General features: G+C 42.3%; 1 protein-coding gene across 5 annotated transcripts in view; it reads right to left on the bottom strand.

Moving 5' to 3' along the window:
- The window catches only part of dmd (dystrophin), a 1950296-nt gene that overhangs the window by 1781324 nt on the left and 150999 nt on the right, over window positions 1-17973 (bottom strand). The gene's annotated exons all lie outside the window — the stretch shown is intronic.

Here is a 17973-nt window from a genome sequence, read left to right as displayed (position 1 = left end):
TGAATAATTCCTGTTATAAATCAGATCTTATTTTGCCAATCCCAAAATCCCTTTTACAATGTTTATAATCTTTTGGAGAAAGGTGAATGACCAATCACTTTGAAATGCTCCAGAAATCATTAGCACAATAGGGGAAAATAAATCCTATAATACCAAAATATTAACATGCAAATGAATATTAGAATTTCATTTTGCAACTGTTATAATACTCTCATCTACTCCTTTTTCCTTGTTCATGTGTGAAAACACATGTACTTGGCTTGTAAATCTGCTCTATAATCCATGGCTTAAGTCACATCCCAAATGAAAAATGGGCAGATACCTGGGAACATTACAATTCCTAAGTACAGAACCTTTTTTTTTCAATTTTTAGGCATTGAAGTGAAATGGTGGCTTCAAAACTCCATCCAATCTGTCCCAATTTCACTTTGTACAGTCCTAACGTCGCTTCTCCCAAGCAATGACTGGGCTTCCATTGGCCATACGTTGCTCTCATTTATTCTAACTCTGCTCTTTCAACCAACAACAATGATGCACCAAACTTTGAAGCTTATATGTTCCCTACATTTTAAAGAGTCCCACTGAGTTACAACCCCTGTTCTACATATTCATTAAAAATGAAATACGGAGAATATAACAGTAAGTTATATATTATGAAAGGCTGATAAATTATTAAATTGAAAAACATATTGTTCCTCCTATCAGAAATCTATAAAATTTGTCTCACCATAACACGTTATTGAAAATATCCCAATTGTTTGGTGGGGACCTATTGTGTAAAATAAGTTGTCTGGGAGAAATGACATTCCCACAAAATGTCCGGAAGAATAGGCAGAAAGGAAATGGAGGTGGGGTAGCTTTATTATTAAAGGAAGGGATCAATGCAGTTGTGAGTAATGATATAGGTGTAATAGATCGTGATGTAGAATCAGCTTGGGTGGAAATAAGGAATAGCAAGGGGAAAGAAATCACAGGTGGGAGTGGTCTATAGGCCCCCGAAGAGTTGTCTCTCTGTAGGACAAAATATTGATCAGGAAATAATGGAGGCATGTAAGAAGGGCACTGCAATTATCATGGGTAATTTTAATCTGCATATAGACTGGACAAATCAAATTGACAAGGGTAGCATTGAAGACGAATTTGTAGATTACATCAGGGATTGTTTCTTAGAACAGTATGTTGCAGAACCTACCCGGGAACAGGCTATTTTAGATTTGGTAATGTGTAATGAGATAGGATTAATAAGTAATCTCGTAGATAAGGATCCTCCAGGGGAAAGCGATCATAACATGGTAGAATTTCAAATTCAGTTTGAGGGTGAGCAACTCGGGTCTCAAACCAGTGTCTTCAATTTAAACAAAGGCAATTACAGAGGTATGAAGAAAAGAGTTGCCGAAAGCGGGCTGGGAAAAATAGACTAAAGGGAAAGCCAGAAGATGAGCTGTGGCAGACGTTTAAGCAGATATTTCATGACACTCAGCAAACATTTATTCTGGACAAAAGGAAGGACTCATTGAAAATGATGAACCACCTGTGGATAACAAAAGGAAGTTAAGGAGAGTATCAAATCAAAAACAAAGGCGTACAAAGTGGCAAAAGCTAGCGGTAGGCCAGAGGATTGGGAATTTTTTAGAAACCAGCAGCAGATGACTAAAAATCTAAGGAGGGAGAAAATTAATTATGAGATTAAATTGGCAAGAAATATAAAAAGAAACAGTAAGAGCTTCTACGAGTATATAAAAAGGAAGAGAGTAGCCAAAGTAAGTGTGGGACCCTGAGAGGATGAGACTGGGGAATTAACAACAGGGAACAGGGAAATGGCGGTTAATTTAAACCAATATTTTGCATCGGTCTTCATGGTGGAGGACACTATAAACATTCCACTAACAATAGCTGAGCAAGGTGTAAATGGGAGGGAGGAACCCATAACAATCTCTATCACGAGGCAAAAGGTGCTGGACAAATTAGCGGGACTAAAGGCAGACAAGTTGCCAGGACCTGATGGCCTGCTTCCAAGGATTTTAAAAGAAGTGGCTGCAGAGATAGTGGAGGCATTGGTCATAATATACCAAAATTCACTGGATTCTGGTAGGGTACCAGCGGATTGGAAAACCGCTAATGTGACATCCCTATTCAAGAAAGGAGGGAGACAGAAAGCAGGAAACTATAGACCAGTTAGCTTAACATCAGTCATTGGGAAAATGCTGAAGTCCATTATTAAGGAAGAAATAGCAGGACATTTAGAAAAACATAATGCAATCAAAAAGAGTCAACATGGTTTTATGAAAGGGAAATCATGTTTGACAAATTTGTTAGAGTTCTTTGAGAATATAACAAGCAGAGTGGATAAAGGGGAACCAGTAGATGTAGTGTATTTGGATTTTCAGAAGGCGTTTGATAAGTTGCCACATGAAAGGTTATTGCGCTAAATAAGAGCTCAGGGTTTTGGGGGTAATGTGTTGGCATGGATTGAGGATTGGCTAATACACAGAAGGCAGAAAGTCAGGATTAATGGGTCTTTTTCAGGTTGGAAAGCCATAACTAGTGGGGTGCCACAAGGATCGGTCCTAGGGCCTCAACTATTTACTATCTATATTAATGACTTGGAGGAAGGGACAGAGTGTAGTGTATCCAAATTTGCTGATGATACAAATATAGGTGGGATGGCATAATGTGATGAGGACACATAGAATCTGCAAAGGGATATAGATAAGTTAAGTGATTGTGCAAAAACTTGTCAGATGGAGTTCAATGTGAGAAATTGTGAGGTTATCCACTTTGGTAGGAAGAATAAAAAGGCAGATTATTATTTAGATGGAGAAAGATTACAAAATACTGCAGTACAGAGGGATCTGGGTGTTCTTGTGCATGAAACACGAAAAGTTAGCATGCAGGTGCAGCAAGTAATTAGGAAGGCAAATGGAATTTTTGCCTTTATTGCTAGGGGGTTAGAGTTTAAAAATAGGGAAGTCTTGTTACAACTGTACAGGGTGTTGGTGAGGTCACACCTGGAGTACTGCATACAGTTTTGGTCCCCGTATTTAAGGAAGGATATACTAGCATTGGAGACAGTTCAGAAAAGGTTCCTGGTATGAAGGGGTTAGAGTCATAGAGTCATAGCGTTATACAGCACAGAAACAAGCCCTTCAGCCCATCATGTCTGTGCCGGCCATCATGCACCTATCTGTTGTAATCCCATTTTCCAGCACTTGGCCCGGAGCCTTGTATGCTATGGTGTTTCAACTGCTCATCTAAATACTTCTTAAATGTTGTGAGGGTTCCTGCCTCTACCACCCCTTCAGGAAGTGTGTTCCAGATTCCAACCATCCTCTGGCTGAAATTTTTTTTCTTCAATCCCCTCTAAACCTCCTGCCCCTTACCTTAAATCTATGACCCTGGTTATTGAAACCTCCACTAAGGGAAAAACTAAAAGTTCCTTCCTATCTACCCTATCTATCCCTTCATTATTTTGTATACTTCTATCAGGTCTCCCCTCAGCATTCTCTGCTCTAAGGAAAACAACCCTAGCCTATCCATTGTCTTATCAAGAACGGCTAAACAGATTAGGCCTTTATTCATTGGAGTTTAGAAGAATGAGAGGTGATCTTATTGAAACATATAAGATTCTAAGGGGGCTTGACAGGGTAGATATTGAAAATATGTTTCCACTGGTGGGGGAATCTCGAATTAGGGGAAATAGTTACAGAATAAGAGGTCACACAGTGGAGTAGTGGTTAGCACCGCAGCCTCACAGCTCCAGCGACCTGGGTTCAATTCTGGGTACTGCCTGTGTGGAGTTTGCAAGTTCTCCCTGTGTCTGCGTGGGTTTCCTCCGGGTGCTCCGGTTTCCTCCCACATGCCAAAGACTTGCAGGTTGATAGGTTAATTGGCCATTATAAATTGCCCCTCGTATAGGTAGGTGGTAGGGAAATATAGGGACAGGTGGGGATGTGGTAGGAATATGGGATTAGTGTAGGATTAGTATAAATGGGTGGTTGATGGTCGGCACAGACTCGGTGGGCTGAAGGGCCTGCTTCAGTGCTGTATCTCTAAACTAAACTAAACAAAACATTTGAAACTGAGATGCAAAGGAATTTCTTCTCTCAGAGAATGGTGAATCTCTGGAATCACTAAATGTATTTAAGGAGGAGGTAGATGGATTTTTGAAATCTCGGGGAGTCGAGTGCTATGTGGAGCAGGCCTGAAAGAGGAGTTGAGGCCTGGGACAGATCAGCTTATTGAATGGTGGGGCGGGCTTAAGGGGCTGAATGGCCTACTCCTGTTCCTATTTTTTATGTTCTTATGTTCTCATTCATCTAAAATTCCCATCTGACAACCTCCATTGATACATCAGTGGCCTGAAACGTTAACTCTGTTTCTCCCTCCACGGATGCTGCCTGACCTGCTGAGTATTTCCAGCATTTTCTGTTTTTATTTGTTCACCATTACTGTTTCCTTTGCTAGGCAGCCTTTCACAATCTATTAGCCAGGGTTAGCTTTGCTCAGCCCGCAAGTATACACAAGGAGATGGACTGTGCTAGGTGCTCACACTGGATACTTTTCATATACATATTGTTACAATTGACCGCTCAAGTCAAAGCCCCCAATCAAAATATACGATTCTGATTGTGGTGGGAGAAACACACTGTTGATTCAATCCCATCCCTCCACGGATCTGTTTCTCTGTCAAAAAATAGTTTTTCAGCTAGTTTCAAACATCAATCGGCAACAATGTATCTCATGTCTTTGGTCCTGAGTGGCTGTCTTTCAGTGCAACGAGAATGCATTCTTTGACAGTCTCTGGAGCTTGTTGCCTTAAAGCAGTACGACTCCTTTGCCAGCCTTAAAGGTACACCACATTGTTCCTGAAAAAAACTACAGGATCATAATATAAACATATTTTTTATTTGTTCTCAGGACATGAGTGATGATGACAAGACTCCATTCATACCCATCCTAGTTGGCCTGAGAAGATGGTGGTTGTTTTTTTTAAATCCCTGTGTTAATGAATACTACACACAGACACTGACCACTCAAGACGAGATCAGTAACACAGTAACATGGGTTCTTTATTTAAGGAGGGTTCTGCACAGGGGACAAATTTTACGTCGGGGGTTGTGGCATGGGGGGCCGGAAAATGCCTCCGGGAGAGCCCAATTTAAATATTTAAATGAATGTAAATAAATGATTTAATTACCGTCACACTCTTGCTGTCGGTCCCGGTGCAATATTCATGCTGGTGGCCAGCATTCCCATACCTTCGGATCCCCGTCCAAGCAACAGAAGTGGAATATTGGTGGGGAGGAGGGAGCAGGAAAGTTTCTCAGTGTGGGAGGGGTGGAGCGGGGTGGAATATCATGTGGCCAAGGTAAGTGTTTTGGGAAGGGGGGAGAGGGCAAGTAATTAATTTTATGGTTATTGGAGGGTTGGGAGAGGGTCAACATCAATTTATTTAAGTTTTATAAAATCAATCTCTCCTTAAATATTTAAATTGAAATGGAGGGCTTAAAGCCCTTTAAAAATGGCGTCAGTGCCGGCGCAAAGGCACGTCATCGGGGTGAGCGGTCCGCCCCAGCTATTTAAATGAGCCGCCATTGTTTTTGCCCACTGCCGATTACACTGGCGGGACCATAAATTTCATAAAGTCATAGAGAGATACAGCACTGAAACAGGCGCTTCCGCCCACCGAGTCTGTGCCGACCATCAACCACTCATTTATACTAAATCCTACATTAATCCTATTCAGTCACAGGTCTTCACTGTACAGGTATTTTCTTCAGACTGCCCACACACCAGACGTCACATAGTGTGTTACAACACAGCTCTTACACTGCTGTGCGTTATAACATGATTACGCCTCTTAAAGGTCTACCACAACATCTGCTTTTTCCCAAATAAAAACATATCCCCCTCAAATAGGTAAAAGTTAACTCTATACAATTGAACAACGGTAATAGGCGATAAATATACATGGTTCAAAACAGTAACAGGGACATGTAGGCTAATCAGTCACTGTAACAAAAACCTGCTTTATGTCGAATGATGATCTTTAATTGCTGGAAACCCAAACTGAATTTTGAAAATCAGAGGTGAGTTGATGCTTGCGGTTAAAGATGGCTACCCCAATTTGCATCATTGTACCTTCCACATTCCAATTCAATTTGCATCACTGTACCTTCCACATTCCAGTACATTGAGATTGAGATGGAGACACCATGTCTGAAAAGACCCTTCAAGAACAATGACCTAGGGAAACTGAGTGAACCACCTATCCTGTTCCCATTAGCAAGGCATCGAGGCAATCACCTGAGGTATTCAACCAGTAGAGATGAACCATTCGAACCAATCACTTGAACAATGGAACCCCGGCTGTGAGAAGGGGATTCCTAGTCATGGACTAATTAAGTTGCAAGAAGGAATACACTAGTAACGACCATGCTTGAATCACTGGGTGACGGTCATGTGACAGACCCATCCTTCATGTGCTTAAGCTTCTGTTTTCTCTGCAGTTAGGAGACAAGCAGCCAGGCGCTGATGAGAGAAGGCCTAAGTGGGGTCCCTCCTTCCTTTCTCTCTCTCTCCAACCCACTTTGCAAGCTTTGATCCCTGTTTGCTTACTGTGACCACCAAGGGACACCCTTGCTGCAGACAGTGACTCCTTGAAGGAAACCAGCTGGATTATTGTCTCCAAGAGAAACACCAAATCAGCTATCCACATCTTCAAATTGGAAGCCTCAGGACCATCAAAGGAAAGTCGCACAACCACCAAATTCAGCCTGAAGTCCACTAAGTTACCAACCTCCACAGACTGTATACCCCCTTTTATTCCTCTGAACAAGAGAACATAGGAAAATAGGAGCAGGAGTAGGTCATTCAGCCCATCGAGCCTGCTCCACCATTTAATATGATCATGGCTGATCATCCACTTCAATGCCTTTTCCCCACATTATCCACAGAACTTTTTATGTCATTGGTATTTAGAAATCTATTAATATTTGCTTTAAACATACTCAATGACTGACTTCCATAGCCCTCTGGGGTAGAGAATTCCAAAGATTCACAACCCTCTGAGTAAAGAAATTTCTCCTCATCTTGGTCCTAAGTCGCTTCCCCCTTATTTTGAAATTGTGTCCCCTGACTCTAGACTCCCCAACCACAGAAAACATCTTAACTACATCTACCCTGTATCTGTATATCCCTTTAAGTATTTTGTAGTTTTCAATGAGATCACCTCTCATTCTTCAAAACTCTAGACAATACAGGCCTAGTTTCCCCAATCTCTCTTCATAGGACAGTCCTGCCATCCCGGGAACAAGTCTGGTGAACCTTCGTTGCACTCCCTCTACGGCAATAATATACTTCCTAAGGTAAGGGGACCAGAACTGCACACAGTACTCCAAGTGCAGTCTAACCAAAGTTCTATACAATTGAAGCAAGACTTCACTACTCCTGTACTCAAATCCTCTTGCGATAAAGGCTAACATACAATTAGCCTTCCTAATTGCTTGCTGGACTCTAAGTTGACCAAGCTATCCTCCTCCCTCACTCCGTATGCACGTGTGAACTTTGAGTGTGCTTGTGCGTGCGAAAAAGTCAGAGAGTATTTTATTATTTTACTCAGATTGGTTTAAGTACAATAAAGCTAACTCCTTTCTTTGTTAAACTCAAGAAAACTGGTCCGATTTGTTCTTTTTTTGATCACAGCATGTAAACACTTGCACACTCACTGAATTGGCAAGTATATCCTTTTCAAAAAAAAGTAAATCTGTTTTGGTCAAATAAGGAGAGGGAAAAAATGAGAACCATTTTACCCCTCCTCACCTGATTGTAACAGTCATGATAATGTAAAGGTGGTTTGATCAAATGGCCTGACCTAGAAACAGGGCAACAGTTCTTGGAATCCAAAACAGATTTGCATGGATTCCTCGAAGGAAGAAGAATGTGTAGACTCTTACCGAAACTTCATCTTCGATCTCGTCCGGTTTGTGATAGAGTCTTTCATCGATCTGGTATCATGGATTGTTCCATTCAAAAGGCCTAGCAATGGTATCTGTAAACGATGAGTCCTCACCAGAATTGTTAACCTCACCTTGAGCTATCATATTCTCATTTAGCTGTGAGTTTGCTGTCTTTCAGGAAGTGCTGATGATTGCTCCAAGTCACTCTAGTCTCTGGATACTTTATCTGATTTACTCTGAGTGATCCAAGGTCTTTTTACATTGGGCTCATTGGCTGCTGGAGGATAGCGACTGAGCACTGATGGAGGTTCTCTGGGCTTCTTTAACTTCTCTGAGTGCAGATCCTGATCTTTCTGCACAGAGCTATAGCCGTGCACAGAAGACTTATTTTCTGGTTTCTTTTCATTGGAGGCTGTTGTTCTGGGGTTTGAAGAAGGCCTTTGAACTTTTTGACTCACCCTGGAACTGGGAGGACATCTGTAACTTTTCTCCATTGTGTCATTCTCTAGCAACAAGACTCTGTTTCTCATCTTCTCCCTCTGTGACCTTGGTTGAGATGAACCCTCGTAAATCATCTCTTTCGGGACCTGTGGTTCTGCTGCAACACTTCTTTATTTTGCTTTGTCCTATAGAAATCTGATACAAAACTCCTGGTGTGCAGTCTCAACATTTTCTAAGGATTGTTCCTTGCCATTTGCAATTTCATCTCCTCTATCTGATCAGCCAGCATTTTTACCTTGTTTTGCTCACTCCAACTTTTCGTATAACCCATGCTTTGCTTCTGATTTCTTCAGGTACTCCTCCTCTATCTCAAGCAGTTTCAAATGTTTCTTCAGCTATTCTATTTCTTGAGTAAGATCCTCAACAGAGCAAATTGTTTGTCCTCTATGCTTGGTTTGCTCCTGTGGTTATGCCCAATGCCATGTATCATTACCAGAGTTAAATCCCTGAATGCCGTAGCCCTGCGATAGCCGGTCTAGCTGTTTGGACGATGTAAAAAAGTTGGGATTTCCATTCTGATTGGTTGTATTTGCAATTAATCCTGATGGACCCTAAACACGGAATTGATGAACCATTGTATGCGGTCAGTTGGGTGTTCGATGGCGTCACCATGGCTCACCATTCACACAAATAGATGTTCTTTAGTATGTGCAGAGGTAAAGTATGCGTTCTGGCACCTGTGTCCACCCTTGCCTAGAGCACATGCATGCCCTTCTTTTTCAGGATAGAACACACATAGATGCAAGTGCCTTCAGTGGAGTAATCGAATCAGTGCATTTAATGACACTGGCAACATGAAACAACTGTTCCTCCCGCCTACATGGACTTGGACTGTCACCATGATCATCGCTGGGGTTGACGTCATCCGCAACCTCATGGATGTATTGGTTATGATGTGGAGGATGACTGCTCAGCTTGCCAGGGCGTCAAGCCTTCTTATGGTCTGCCTGACTTTTGTCAGGACTCTTACCAGTAGCATCTGGCTTGGCTTTCCGACACTGACATTTCCAGTGACCCGTTACAACTGAGGCAGGAGGAGTGCACTGTTTTTTCCAGTTCCACTTCTCCACAGGTCATAACATATATTTAAATGTTTACCCAGTTACCGATAGTTAATCATAGACTCTATTTTTATCCCAGAATAACATACACCCAGGTTTCTTTAATAAACAAAATTATCAGTTTATTATAAAACAAGACTTAACCAGTAACGAAGCAAAGCGTTAACACACAGATCGAAATATAGAAGTTCCCTTTTACCTTACACACACACACATATACACGCACACACAGGTTCACTGAAAAATAAAGAGATTTTCTCTTTAGAGCTCTGTTACCAAAAAAACACAAAAAAAAGAATACATTGGCCAAATACTTGCTAATTCTTGAAGAAAAAAAGAGCAGATAAGGAAAGATGTCAGTTGTCCTTTTGTGGTTTGGCGTCCCAAATATGTGTAGATGGAAGTCACTGGGATCTTTCTAGAACAGCTCTTTTCAGGTGACGTTGAAGATCAGTTTGGTAGGCTTTCCAGGAGAAATGCAGCATCAGTTTCTTTATTTCTTAGACTTGATTCTCAGGAAGTTCTCAGAGATGGAAAAGGGGACTATGGTGACCGCTCTCTTGGCTGGTTTTCTTCACTTGCCTTCAAAACAGCTCATACCCCAACACATTGTCAAAGCAAAACCAAAAACAATAACTCAAGAGTCAAGCCTATTGATCCCTTTAAATCTTGACCTATCACTTCTCTGTAAACATCTTCCCCGAGTCAAAAAGCCCCTGCTGGGTATTTATCTGAAGACAGTGACTTCCAGTAAATGTTCTTTTCCAACAAAACCTCTCAGTGTCCTTTCAATGACTCCACTGAAAAAAGCATCCATGGAATCCTTTTCAGTTTTCCCAAATAAAATAATAATTCTATTCTATTCCATAATTCTAAAATATGAGCCCTCAAAAGAAAAATACTTAACAAAAAAATATAGAAGCACCGTCACAACACCCCTGACACCGCATGTCTTACAGATGTCGTTAAATGCTGGGCAACCTTAAGGCATATGTAAGAGCCACCAGCTTTTACACGGTTTCCTGGACCTGGAAACTTTACTCAATGCACCTAGGGATCGCAAACTCTGTTGGCCCACAATGATAGTCAAAAATTTGAGTCTGTCTTTGAGCAAGACATCCACCATATACCCCTTAGGCTTCTCTAAGAGATCCCTCTCGTATGCCTCTATTGTTGTGGATGATATGGTCTGCCAGTTCAACCTCTGTGAAGCTACACTCACGATCTTTAGCTCGACATCGACTAATAACTGGTCAATTGACACAGTCGTTTGCTGCTGAAAAGGCAAGAACTTGAGCTGATGGACCCAGAAATTGAGCTTGACATGAAGTTGATCCTCTCATGTGGACCAGATTTTCCAGGAATCCTTCTGTTCTTCTTCGGTGAGATCAGAAGTGATGTAAGCTGTCATTGCCAATGGCAATGCATATTTTCACCGCCTGCTTCTCTGATTCCGTGATTGATAAGTCAACAAAACATAGCTCATCTCTGTGCCTGAACAGCTGAAATTTTGACAGCAGGTCCGCTGCTTTTCAGTTGATGGTTGGAAACTTTGCTGTCATTTTTGTAATGGCTCACTGCTGTTACGCTGTGTGAAGTTAAAAGAACTCTTCTGCTGTACAGGTAGACAGAAATACTGCAGCAGTAACTGCCTGCAGGTCCACTTGGAGGGTGTGGCATTTTTGCCCAAGCCATGTGCTTTTGACTTGGCCCCACTACGAAGGGTGGTTTTGGCACTAAAAATGTCAAAGACCTGAAACAGAAAATGATTTTTCCTCAATTCCATGCCTTAAATCTCGCCTTTCCTCAGTTCACTGTGAGAGTGCGGCACTTTTAATGTTAAAGCTGGTCCGTTTTCACGTTCTGCCCGATGGCCCATTATTGGTATAGCGCTAATCCATTCGACACACCTCTCAAACAGGAGTCTGTTTAATCTGTAGTGTCCAGCACTTTCAAACCTTCCCTAGCTGCTCCTGACGTGAGAAATCTGACCCTCAGAATCTCTGTGAATAGAGTCTAACTGGAGTCCGTAACTGCCTAACCTCATAGCGCAAGTGCACATAAGCTTACCCAGCTGTCGACACTGTTGCTGTTGCATGAAGCAATGGAACCAGTTTTCAAGCCTTTGAAGTTCCGTAGAGTTGGCAATGGCTGTGGCTGGCACTTCTTTGAAAGTATGGAAGAGTACTCAAAAAGTCGAGATGTTGAAAATTCCTACAAGCTGCCACCATATTGTGCTTTCTTAACTCCTGGGTTAATGAATACTATGCACCCACTCAAGATGGGATCAGTAACACAGTAACGTGGGTTCTTTATTTAAGGATGGTTCTGCATGCCAACACAGGTCTTCACTGTACAGGTACTTCCTTCAGACTGTTCTTATATCAGAAGTCATGTGGTGTGTTACATCACAGCTCTGACACTGCTGTGCATTATAATATGAACACCATGCCTCTTAAAGGTTATCACAACAGTGGTAGCAATTGTTTTCAACTGGTGGTTTGCTAGGCTACTTCAAAGGGCATTGAGGCAATTACATGCCTGACATTCAGTCTTGGATGAGTTCCAATTTGTTGCAGTTAAATATAGGGAAGCCAAAAGTCATCATCTTTCGTCCCCACCATAAATTCATTGCAGTGATTCCATCTCCCTGCCCAGCCACCATCGCCATTGACCACTGATCCTCTCCATCATAAAGACAGCCTATTTCCACCTGTATCACATCACCCACCTCTGTTCATATCTTAGCCCATCTGCTGCTGAATCTCTCATCTATTCCTTTGTCACCTCTGGATTCAACAAATCCATTGCTCTCCTGGATGGCTTTCCATCCTCTGCTCTCAGTAAATGTCAGCTCATCCAAATCTCTGCTGCCCTTATCCTAACACACATAAGTCCCACTCACATATCACCCCTGTCCTCAGTATTCTGGTTCCCCAGCACCTCAAATATACAATTCTCAGCCTTATATTTAAATCTCTTCCATTGCCTCACCCCTCCTCATCTTCGTAACCCCTTCCAGCCCTTCAGTCCCCTGCCTAACTCTCCATCCCTGATTCTGGCCTCTTGTGCTTCCCCTGCTTCCTTCACCCCACTATTGGTGATTGTGTTTTCAGTTGCCTAGGCTCAAGCTTTGGAATTGCTTCTTAAATTACTCCATCTCTCTCTCCTTAGAACCAACCTCTTTTACAGAGCTTTTTTTTATTCATTCACGGGATGTGGGCATCGCTGGCCAGACCAGCATTTATTGCCCATCCCTAATTGCCCTTGAGAAGGTGGTGGTGAGCTGCCTTCTTGAACCGCTGCAGTCCACGTGTGGTAGGTACACCCACAGTGCTGTTAGGAAGGGAGTTCCAGGATTTTGACCCAGCGACAGTGAAGGAACGGCGATATAGTTCCAAGTCAGGGTGGTGTGTGACTTGAAGGGGAACTTGCAGGAGCTTTAGCCACTCCAACTAATATCTCATGTTTTTGGCTGGAACCCATTTTTTCCCTAGCTACAACTACATGAAGTGTTTGGGAACATTTATTCTGCATTAAAGGCAAGTTGTAATTATTATAATGAGGAGGAAATTCAGCCTATACTCATTCATCTAACAGGTCAATAAACATGTGGAATACATTACCAGGGAAGGCTTCTGAAGCATTTAGCATAAATGTTGGTGTGTAGCTAAAAACAGAAGGAAACATTTTGAAAAAGGCAGGTTACGTGGGACTGAGATCATTCGGGCCTTTTCCCATTCCTAAAATTTATGATCCATATTAAGCATTCCATTGAAATCTGCCCTCGAAAAGCAGGGAATAAAATGTCAATAAAATATTTCCTGTTGAAGATTTTATGCTGCTTTAAATGTATTGAAACCTTACTTCCTGTTTCATATTCTGAACTCAAAACGTGTTATCAATAATACAAAGGTAATCCCCCACTGATACAGCAATACAAAGCGGTGTTCAAACGCTCCTGCAGTTACTGACCGATGCTATTTTTTGAATGTACAAGGTATCCAACTGAAGTGATCAAAACAAAATGCTATTTTCTCAAAATTTAATATTGCAGAAAATATATGTAAAAGGCAAGTCATATTCAGTAAGAACCCTGCAATAACAGACCTTGTAAATTTAGGTTTCCCTGATAACATCTTTCAATGTTCACTTTCTTTTTGCATTGTGGAAGCATAATAAATTTGGAAAGTATCATTAAAACATCATCAATTTTCATACCTGAAAGCTGATCTAATTTAATCAGGTAGTTTAAATTGTAAGTGCCTGCTCTAAGGAGGCTTTAAAACATGAATGGTTGGATGTGCATGAGGGCTCTTAATGGCAAAAGTTATTACAAGAGGTGAAATAATTATGAATTCTTAAATGGTTCTTTCCAGTTCTGGCAAAAATTGCTCAGTGTGTTGGGAAAAAAAAACACACCCAATGTGTTAACCCTATGCACATAAAAAAAAAAGTGTCTCTCTCGGAACAGAAGGTACATACATAATATTCATTCTATGTGAAGGAGAGTGCACCAACCCACATCTGGACGATTACACTGTTTAAGATAAATTATCATTGCCCAAAGCTTTCAATTTCTCCACCTCAAATTTCTCCCCCTTTCATCTGAAGGTGTTGAACCCATGCTAGGTGGCAGTTCCACTTCCTTCCAATGTCTTGTATGCGTACCCATTCTTTCATGCATGATCGCAAAACAATTGCTGTTAGCTGGGTATTTGAACATAGGGCAGAAAGTGGCCAAGCCTGATCTGGTTCCTGCCAAACATTCACACAACTGCCCTTTGCAGCAGAGGTCACCTGATTATGCTCAGGCGCAGAAGCCTGGATGGCCCTGGCTTAGATAAGCAAACTCAGCACAGATTGATTGAAAAGTTATGAGCAGGACATAAGTTATTTACTTTTGTGGCAGTGATAATTCTTTCTCTGCAGCATGATAATTGGTGTGCAGTTCACTTCAGTAGCATCAAATAATATGTAATCAATTTAACTGGCATTTTTAATTAGAACACTGTAGAGAGGGGAAGGAACATCAAAATTAATTAGTATGCCACTTTTATATAAATACTAAATTGCTGTCACGTAGAGTTTGGTCTGTTTTACCTCATGAATGTTTTGTGAATCATGCCAAAGTTCTGATTTTAAGAAGAAAAAGTAAAAATGACAAATAAAAGACTAATATTCTTGATAAGGCAAGATGTCAAAGATTTTACATCTGTTACAAATATACCTTAATAATATAAACAGTCATCCAGATAAATTTATACACAGTATCATTTGTACAGTAACAGCAAAGGCACTGTAATCGGTCTAATTCGGGTCATGATAGGGCAGACAAAGAGGAATATCTCCTTTCACTCTCTCAATAACCTCCCAATCACAGTTACCACTTTCATTTCTAATAAATTCACATTGTTATTCCAACCATATTTGACACCATGCCTGGGGGACAATTTTAACCTAATCAGCCCATCAGAATACTGACAAAATGAGGTGGAATGCCAGTTTAACACCCCCCCACCCCCTCAATATTAGTCTCAATTGACTTCAATGGGGATTGGTTAAAATTGTCTACATTAATCTGAATGATGAGTGCCAAGTAAAAGGTAAGAGTTGAATATCCTCATGACCTGCAATTTTTTGTACAACCCTCAAAGTCAAAAAAACGACCATTTGGCTTCCTGTCAAGCTTGAGACACTATCCTTGCACAGTGCTACAGATGCTGGGGGCTGTGCAGCCATTTCAGAAGCTCTTAGCGACTACCATTCAATCAAGACAGACCAGGAACTTTGTTTTTTTTATGTAGAGATTAAATCATGGACACCAGCCTTGCCAAACAGCTCTCGCTCTTTTCACAATTCAAGTGTTATCCTTGCATTGTCACCATGTCGGAAAAAAAGACTTGCATTTTTATAGTGCTTTTCAAAAACACTGGACGTCTTAGAGCAGCAATGAATTTTGCGCACCGACTAACAGCAATGTGATAATGACCAGATAATCTGTTTTTGTAATGTTGATTGAGGGATAAATATTGGCCGGACACCAGGGATAACTCGCCTGCTCTTCTTCGAAATAGTGCCATGAGATCATTTACATCTATCACAGCAGGCAGCTGGGGCACTGCTTTAACATCTCATCCGAAAGTCGACACCTCCGACAGTGCAGGACACCTTCTGTACTGCAACGGAGCATCAGCCTTGATTTTTGTGCTCAAGTTCTGCAGTGGGACATGAACCCGGAACCTTGTTACACAGGTGAGAGTGCTACTAACTAAGCTGTGGCTGACACTCTATGGTAAATGTGGAGAATTGGGGATGGGTTCGCTGGTACCACAGTCGTGTAAGCCAATCACAGACAGCCCTGCTGGAAAGAGAAGCTGTTGATTACCTCTTCCTCTTCAGAATTTGGCCCCAATATGGGGTCAGGAACAGAGGAGGGCAGATACGGAATTTCCAAATGCCAGTCGGCGTGTTAGTTACCCACCACGGTCTTGATCTCCAGACATTTTACTGGAGGCTAGATCAGGCAATGAAGGGTTACCCGCCCACGTGGTGGGTAGCTTGTTCAGTCAATTAAAAGGCTAATTAAGGCCATTAATCAGAGGCAGACTGGAATTTTCCAGTCAGTCTACAGGGCCCCCACTGGAGTCGGGAGCATGGTAGATGCCAGGAGGCGGTCTCCCGGTGACAGACCGGAATCCAGTGTTCCAGGATCACTTTGAGGCCCACCCACAGCCGCCATGTCTATTTCCCACAGCTGCGGCCTCAGACTGTCCTTTCCCCTCCACAACAGCGGTCTGGCACATGTGGCCATTTTTAATTCCAAATAAGATATCAGTGCTGAGAGGGCGCCCTCTCCCTTCCTTACCTGCAATGGCAGGCTGCAGCTCCTCCAGTGCTGTAGGGCCTCCCATTGGCCCTCCAACTTCAAGAGCCTGCTTGCTGCCCTTAACTGGACGGTGAGCGTGCCTTCTGGCCACTAATTGGCCAATCCAGAAAAAAAAATCGATGTTGGGTTACTGCTCCCAACATGGTGCAGATTCGGGACCCACTTTTGATCCCGATGCGGGGTTCCAACCCCAAACAGAAAATCCTGCCCACGAATCCATATTTGGGAAGTTGTTCCTAATGCTTCATTTTGTTTGCAACATGTCAAAACTTGATCTCATCCATTCATCTGTATATTAGTAAGACAGTATCAAACACTAACTGTTTGACAAATACGAAGGTTGAGATGCTGATCTTCAGCCAGAGTGTTGTGTGCATATGGATGTCGCATATATATTTTTACATAACATAACACGTACATAGATTATAATCCTGGTTCAAATTTTAAATAATGAAATAGTCAAAGTAAGTAACAACATAAAGCTGTAATATCATCAGAATTAACTTGCACCATAAATTATATTCCAGTCAAATATATAATATCTACCCAGCCAAGAATGTGAGACTGTGTGCGAGCGTCTTCACTGAAAAGGGGAAGGAGGTGCTCTTTGGTCTCTTTCTTTTCTTTTCTGCCTTTTCAGCCTCCACGATACAGGGGAAGAAGCTGATTGGCGAGTAACTGGCAAGTTATTCTACTTATTACACTAGCAATAATTAGTATATAAAGCTAAGGTATGGTGAGACAGCTTGACAGAGTGGAATGCGTCTCTTGTGGTATGTGGGAAGTTGTGGATGCACCATGTGTCTTTGACAAACACATCTGCAGGAAGTGTCACTGGCTGCAGAAGCTTGAGCTCTGGGTTTCAGAAGTCGAGCGGCAGTTGAAGTCACTGTGGTGCATCCACAAGGCACAGAATTACGTGGATAGCACGTTTCAGGAGGTAGTCACCTTGGAGCTTAAGAGAGTGCAGGCAGAGAGAGACTGTGTGGCCGCCAGACAGACAAGAAGGACAAGGCAGGTAGTGCAGGAGTCCCCGGAGGGCATCCCACTTTCTAACCGGTATTCAGTTCTGATGGGAGAGAGGGCTCATCTGGAGGGTGCAGCGAGAGTCATGACCAGAACAACATGGGTGGCTCAGCTGTGCAGGGCGGCAATAGAGGTAGGGGATTCTACAGTTAGGGGAACAGACAAGCATTTCTGTGGTCGCAGACATGATTCCAATTTGGCATGTTGTCTCCCTGGTGCAAGGATCGTGGATATCACCGAGTGGCCACAGGGCATTCTGGAGGGCAAGAGTGCACAGCCAGAGGTCGTGGTCCACATTGGGACCAACGATATAGGTAGAAAAAGGAATGAGGTGCTGCAGGCTGAATTTAGGGAGTTAGGAAAGAGATTAGCAAGCAGGACCTCAAAGGTAGTAATCTCCGGATTACACCCAAGGCCACGTGCTATTGAGTATAGAAATAGGAGAATAGACCAGATGGCTGCGTGGCTGGAGAGATGGTGGAGGAGGGAGGGCTTCAGATTTATGGGACATTGGGCGCAGTTCTGGGCAAGTTGGGAT

Source organism: Heterodontus francisci, chromosome 10 (genome assembly GCF_036365525.1).
Source record: "Heterodontus francisci isolate sHetFra1 chromosome 10, sHetFra1.hap1, whole genome shotgun sequence".
NCBI classification, from domain to species: domain Eukaryota; kingdom Metazoa; phylum Chordata; class Chondrichthyes; order Heterodontiformes; family Heterodontidae; genus Heterodontus; species Heterodontus francisci.
Note: the sequence above shows the minus strand (reverse complement) of the source record. Positions and strands in the feature narration are given on the sequence as shown.